This window comes from Typopeltis vanoorti, chromosome 7, assembly GCF_054136105.1.
Source record: "Typopeltis vanoorti isolate ZY-2024b chromosome 7, IOZ_Tvanoo_1.0, whole genome shotgun sequence".
Taxonomy (NCBI): domain Eukaryota; kingdom Metazoa; phylum Arthropoda; class Arachnida; order Uropygi; family Thelyphonidae; genus Typopeltis; species Typopeltis vanoorti.
The window spans coordinates 106,363,234-106,369,243 of record NC_143555.1 but is presented as its reverse complement, the minus strand read 5'-3'; the positions used below and the strand labels follow the sequence as shown (position 1 = coordinate 106,369,243).

Sequence of the window (6,010 nt, the reverse complement as noted above, 5' to 3'; positions counted from 1 at the left end):
ATCGCAGGATAGTGAAAGGAGCTCATTTAGGCTATTTGGTGTGAGATTGACACTGGCAGAATAAAATATACAGTTGGGTGCTGCTATAGACCAGGTGATGGAATAGATGGTGGAGATAGTATGCATAGGGAAATTGATGAAATGAGTGGAAGGAGGGTAATTATTATGGGGGATTTCAACTATGGTAACATTGATTGGAAGGAGGAGAGGACACATGTGAGGAAGGAAAAGGATTTTATTCAATTATTAAGGGATAACTATCTGAGACAGCATGTAATTGAAAAAACTAGGGGTGTGAGAGTGCTTGACCTGCTAATAGCATCTGAGAATTTGACTGTAATGAATATGACCATGTTGCCACCTATTGGTGAGAGTGATCATAAGGTCTTGACCTGGGAGGTGGCTAAAGGTGTGGAAATTTCGATTAAGACAGGGTATATGTGGAATTACCGTGCTGGCAAGTATGACAAGCTTAGGAGATTGCTTGGATCAGTGCCATGGCATGTACAACTGCAAGGGCTGGACGTCGATAGAGCATGGGAAGTGGTCAAGGAGCATTTACAGGAGCTAATGGGTGATTGTATACCTAGGGTCTGAATAGCAAAACAAGTAGGGGTTAAATGGATGAATAACACCATTAAGCTTGAGCTGCAAAAAAATAAACAACTGTGGAGGGAATTTAAAGAAAGGGGTGACCTGCAGGCACACGAACGGTATAAAGTGCAGGCCAGAAAGGTAACGAGTGTGGTAAAAAAAGCAAAAGCGGATTATGAAAGGAAACTAGCTTTGCAAGCAAAAGAGACTCCAAAACAGTTCTTTCAATATGCTGCAAGTAAGGAAAAAACTGTACACGGTAAAATGATTTTAAGGAATGACGATGGTACGGAGGTCACTGAATCAGTCGATATAGTGGAGTTACTGAGCACGCACTTTGCAAAAGCATATCATCCAGGTGGTGACATTGAAAAAATTAAGGAACCATTAGTCTATACGGGAATAGTGATGAATGAAGTGGAGGTGACTAGTCTATTAGAGAACCTTAATGTGAACACATCTGTGGGATTGGATGGTATACCAGCACGGGTCTTGCGTGAAGCGGCTAAAGAATTATCAGTGCCCTTGACCATGTTGTTTAATATGAGTCTCAGGTCTGGCTTAGTCCCAAAGGTGTGGAAAGAGGGGAAAATAGTTTCACTGCATAAAGGAGGATCCAAGACTACGGTTGCAAATTACCGACCGATCAGCATATCAGGAGTCGTTGTCAAGGTCTTAGAGAAAGTAGTCAAGGGAAAAATACAGGAATGGATTGATGAAAACGAGATACTGTACAGGGGACAGCATGGCTTTGTGAAGGGTAGATCATGCTTCAGTAACTTGCTCAAGTTTTATAACAAGGTGACGGCTGAACTGGATAAGGGAAATGGGTTTACAGTGATACTGCTGGACCTGGCAAAGGCGTTTGACAGGATACCACATGGAATACTAATCCGTAAACTACAACATATGGGAATGGATATAGGGTTGGTGAGGTGGATAGGTGGTTGGTTGATGGAGAGATATCAAAGAGTAGTTTATTCAGGAGTAGAGTCCAAAAGACGGCCTGTGACTAGTGGTGTGCCGCCGGGTTCTGTTCTTGGACCACTGCTGTTTAATCTGTTCATTAACGATATAGGGAAGGATCTAAGTGGAACAATTCATTTGTTCGCTGATGATGCAAAGTTGGGTAGGGCAATAGTGAATGCAGAAGATGTCAAAGTCTTGCAGGATGACTTGAATAGATTGGAGTTCTGGGCTAAGGAGAATGGATGTCAATTTAATGTGACAAAATGTAAGGTTATGCATTTTGGGTTGAAAATATTAGCAGCAGTATACCACATTGGTGGAACTGTACTCCAGGAGATTGATGAGGCCAGGGACTTGGGAGTGTTGGTGGATAGGGAGATGAAGTTTAGGGGGCACATTGCAAAAGTAGCTAAATCAGCTCATCAACTCACTTGGTTGTTGAAAAATACCTTGACGAGCAGAGACAAGCAAGTTATTGTACCTCTGTACCGAGCCTTGATAAGACCTCATCTCGACTACTGTGCCCAGATTTGGTCACCTCGGTTCCTTCTTGATGGGGAGGAGGTGGAGAGGATCCAGAAGCGAGTGACTAAGATGATAACAGGTCTATGGAATGAACCATATGAGAAGAGGTTGAAGATTTGTGGGTTGCAGAAACTAGTTGATAGGCAGAGGAGGGGAGATATGATTGAGACATTCAAATTGCCAAAGGGATTCTATAGGATTAATTCAGAGGATATTTTTGAAATCAGGACTGGTAGTGGGAGAACTAGGGAACACCTATGGAAGCTGGACAAGAGTGTGGTTAGCAGGGGTGTTAGAGCTAGGTTCTTTACTTTTAGAGTGGTAAATGAGTCGAATAAGCTGCCAGAGTCTGTTGTGGGTGCTATGATGGTGAACGAGTTCAAGATAAGGTATGATAGATACTGTGAGAATGTAATCGCATAGTTGGGTGGACATGATGTTTAGGGCCTCCCTCGATGAGTCTAAGGACTCCTGGAGTCGCCCGAAATAATAATAATAATAACAGTGAATGTTGTTATGGCAGTTTCACATATTATTGAAATTTGGTTGAAGAGAGTTCAATTGTCAGCTTGCTTTTCGCATGATTTCTAAAAAATATATAAATACTGGAGTTAACTCACAACACATTTTGTCTAAGTATTAATTAGCACTTCTGAAGATATATTGAGCCTTGGTTGAAGGAGGAAAACCTTCAACAATAAAAATCAATAAACAACAAGCAATTGGTTGAAATGCGGTCATGTGGACAGCACAGGTTCACTTCAAATCTGACAAAACAGCAAGGGAAGGTGGAAACAATGTTTTTCCCTTCACCCCTCTTTTATTACTTGTCATTCTGCCGCTACAAATTAAAATAGTGGCATGGAATGAACATTCTGCTGCTATTTTTTTTTTTTAAGTATTCATTTTATTTTAATAATTTTTACTTAATTATTCAATTTTAATTTGTTTTGTTTAGATAATTAAAATATATAGATTTATTTGGTTAATTTAAGCCTGTGGACTACCTGTCCCATCGTCGCAGACCGTAGGTTGAGAAACACTGCTATAGGGTTCTCTCACCTTATGTAACCTCTAATTCATAAGTAGTATAGAAATAGAAGACATGACACAACATAAATAAAAAACGAATTTTAATTAGGAAAGGATTTTGGAAACTTTTCTAGTTTTTTTTAACTTTTTCTTTGGGGGAAGGGGGGGGCAGGACCCCTTGACCTCCTCCCTGGGTGCACCACTGACACCTACTCAGTATCACCAGAGTTAAAGATCGATACTATCAATGTAAGAAGCCTGAGTGGCAAAGAAATGGAGCTAGCTGAGGAATTAGATAAGTACCAGATTGACATAATAGGGGTCACTGAAACAAAAAAGATAAAACCTGGTGAGCTCTTTCTGAGCAATAAATACAAAATGTTATATTCAGGCAATGACAATCAAGGAAAAGGAGTAGCCATAGTATTCAAAACTAAATACGAGGGTAATCTTCTTGAATGGCAGGCAGTCTCAAGTAGAGTGATATGGCCAAATATCGGAATGGGAAACTGGACAATGAGACTTATTTGTGCCTATTGTCCCACAGAAGGCTCTACTAAGTAGAAGTGGAAGAATTTTTTGAGGCTCCAGAGAAAGCTACTGACGCAATGAAAAAGGAAAAGTTGGTCGTTGTTGGGGATTTAAATAGCACAGTAGGAAGTGATTGTGAGACATACAAAAATATTTTGGGAAAATTTGGAAAAAAGTAAAGCTAATAATAATGGCAAATATCTGTTGGATTTCTGCTCAGGACATCGACTGGTTGTTACAACATAAAAATGTGCACAAATTCACATGGAGAGAAGACAGAAGGAATAAGAAAAGTCTCATTGACTATGTTATTGTTGATAGTGATGTTTTCTTTCTGGTGTAGGACACTAGAGTGTACAGATGATTTGAAATTGGAAGTGATCACCATATAGTCTTGAGCAGGGTAAAATTGAATTTCATATTGAAAAGAAGGTCAGTGGCCAAATCGGTTTGAAAGCATCAGTTCTCGTCTGATCACTGAAGTTAAGCAAACCTGAGCCCAGTTAGTACTTCGGAGGATGCCACCTGGGAACCCTGGGTGCTGCTGGCATTAATTATTTAGTCCACATGGTTAGCCTAGTGGCTGTGTGCTTTGCAACATTATGCCTGGGGAAGGAGTGTACTAGATTTGATTCCTGTTGGTGATGTGAGGAGCTGAAGGATCTTCCTCAGCAATAGCCAAGTTAGCCGGTCTTGGGCTAACTTGGCTATGGCTGATGGACGAAAACCCCCAGTTTATTTGAAAAACTTTGTGGGATGAAAAACCTCAGTTTATCCTGGGTTTTCATCCTTCAAAGCAGGCAAACCGGCCTTGAGAACTCAACACTATGGACATAGGATACACCGCGGTGTAGGGCTGACCACCTTATCCTGTGAACGGGTTGAGGTCCAAGGATTAATAAACCCTCGATACTGCAAGAGTAAAAGAGGGTATGAAGAAGATGAGAGATGAGAGAGATTGAAAAGAAGAACATGTAAGAAAGTTTTAAAGCGAATAAATGTTGAGCAGTTCTCAGATGTGAACTGTACTTGAACTGTAGACTAAAATATACAAAAATTATTCAAGGAAAAATGAAAGAGTTTGAGAATAGGAATCAAACCTTGGAGATTCACTGGCAAGCTCTGAAGAAAACAATGATTGAATAAGCCAGAGAGGCATGTGGTGAGATTATCTGAAAGGATAGAAAAATCACAACTCCATGGTGGACACATGAAGTTAAAGAGGCAGTGAAGGAAATGAAGAAATCACATCAAAAGTCAGCTTGTGCTCTAAACAAAAAGTCATGGGAAGACTTTGGTAAGAACATAGAAAATAAATATCAAGACGGTGGCAAGATATTCTGGGGGTTGTTGAAAAAGCTCAGAAATGAAAGAAAGAGTGCTGTAAAAGGAATTAGCGATGATAAAGGTGATATGAAAACTGGAGAAAAAGATATCCTTGAAGTATGGAGTAATTACTTCGAAAAATTGCTAAATGAAACTAGCAGTGATGACAGCACAGTGATAAAAAACACTGACCAGGCATGCAATCAGGAATACATATCCATACTTGAAGTAGAAAAAGCCATCAAAAGTCTGAAATGTGGAAAGGTAGGTGGAGTAGATGATATTTGAAAAGAAATGCTGTAGGTATAACAGTGTTATAATGGCTGCCCTGAATAATTCAGATTGCCTGGACAGAGGGATGAATTCCAGATGATTGGAGTAGAGCTCTCGTAGTACCAATATATAAAAAGGGAAATAAAACCGAATGTGAGAATTATAGAGGTATTTCTCTACTAAGTGTTCCTGGTAAGATTTATGCCAGTATACTTGAGAAACGGTTGAGAAGAATTGTGGAAGAGAAGCTTGGTGAAGAACAATCTGGATTCAGACCAAGTAGAGGCTGTCAGGATCAGATTTTCACTTTACAACAAATAGTTGAGATATCATGGGTATCTAACAAAGATCTGTATTTAAGCTTTGTAGATCTGGAAAAAGCATATGACAAGGTGCCAGGAGAAAAACTATTCAAAATGCTACAGTTGTATGGTGTCAGTGGGGCATTATATCAAGCAGTACTTAGTCTTTATTTGAGTTGTAAGTCAGCAGTTAGAATTGAAGAAAGTACAGGAAAATGGTTTAATGTTAAAGCTGGTGTCAGACAAGGATGTACATTATCCCCTCTCTTATTCATTTTCTATATGGATTACATTATGAAGGAAAGTGGTATTAAACCTGATATCAAAATTGGAGAAGTTTATGTCAGCTCTTTGCTTTATGCAGATGATGTTATACTTCTAAATAAATCTGCTACAAGTCTGCAAGATTCTCTGACTAAATTGAATAACCGTTGTAATAGATATGGCTGAAGGGCAAC

At 39.5% G+C, this 6,010-nt stretch overlaps 1 pseudogene; it reads left to right on the top strand.

Annotated features, from left to right (window-relative positions):
• The first annotated feature begins 4,083 nt into the window (after positions 1-4,083).
• LOC150104947 (5S ribosomal RNA) lies at positions 4,084-4,201 on the top strand (annotated as a pseudogene).
• The last annotated feature ends 1,809 nt before the right edge of the window (positions 4,202-6,010 follow it).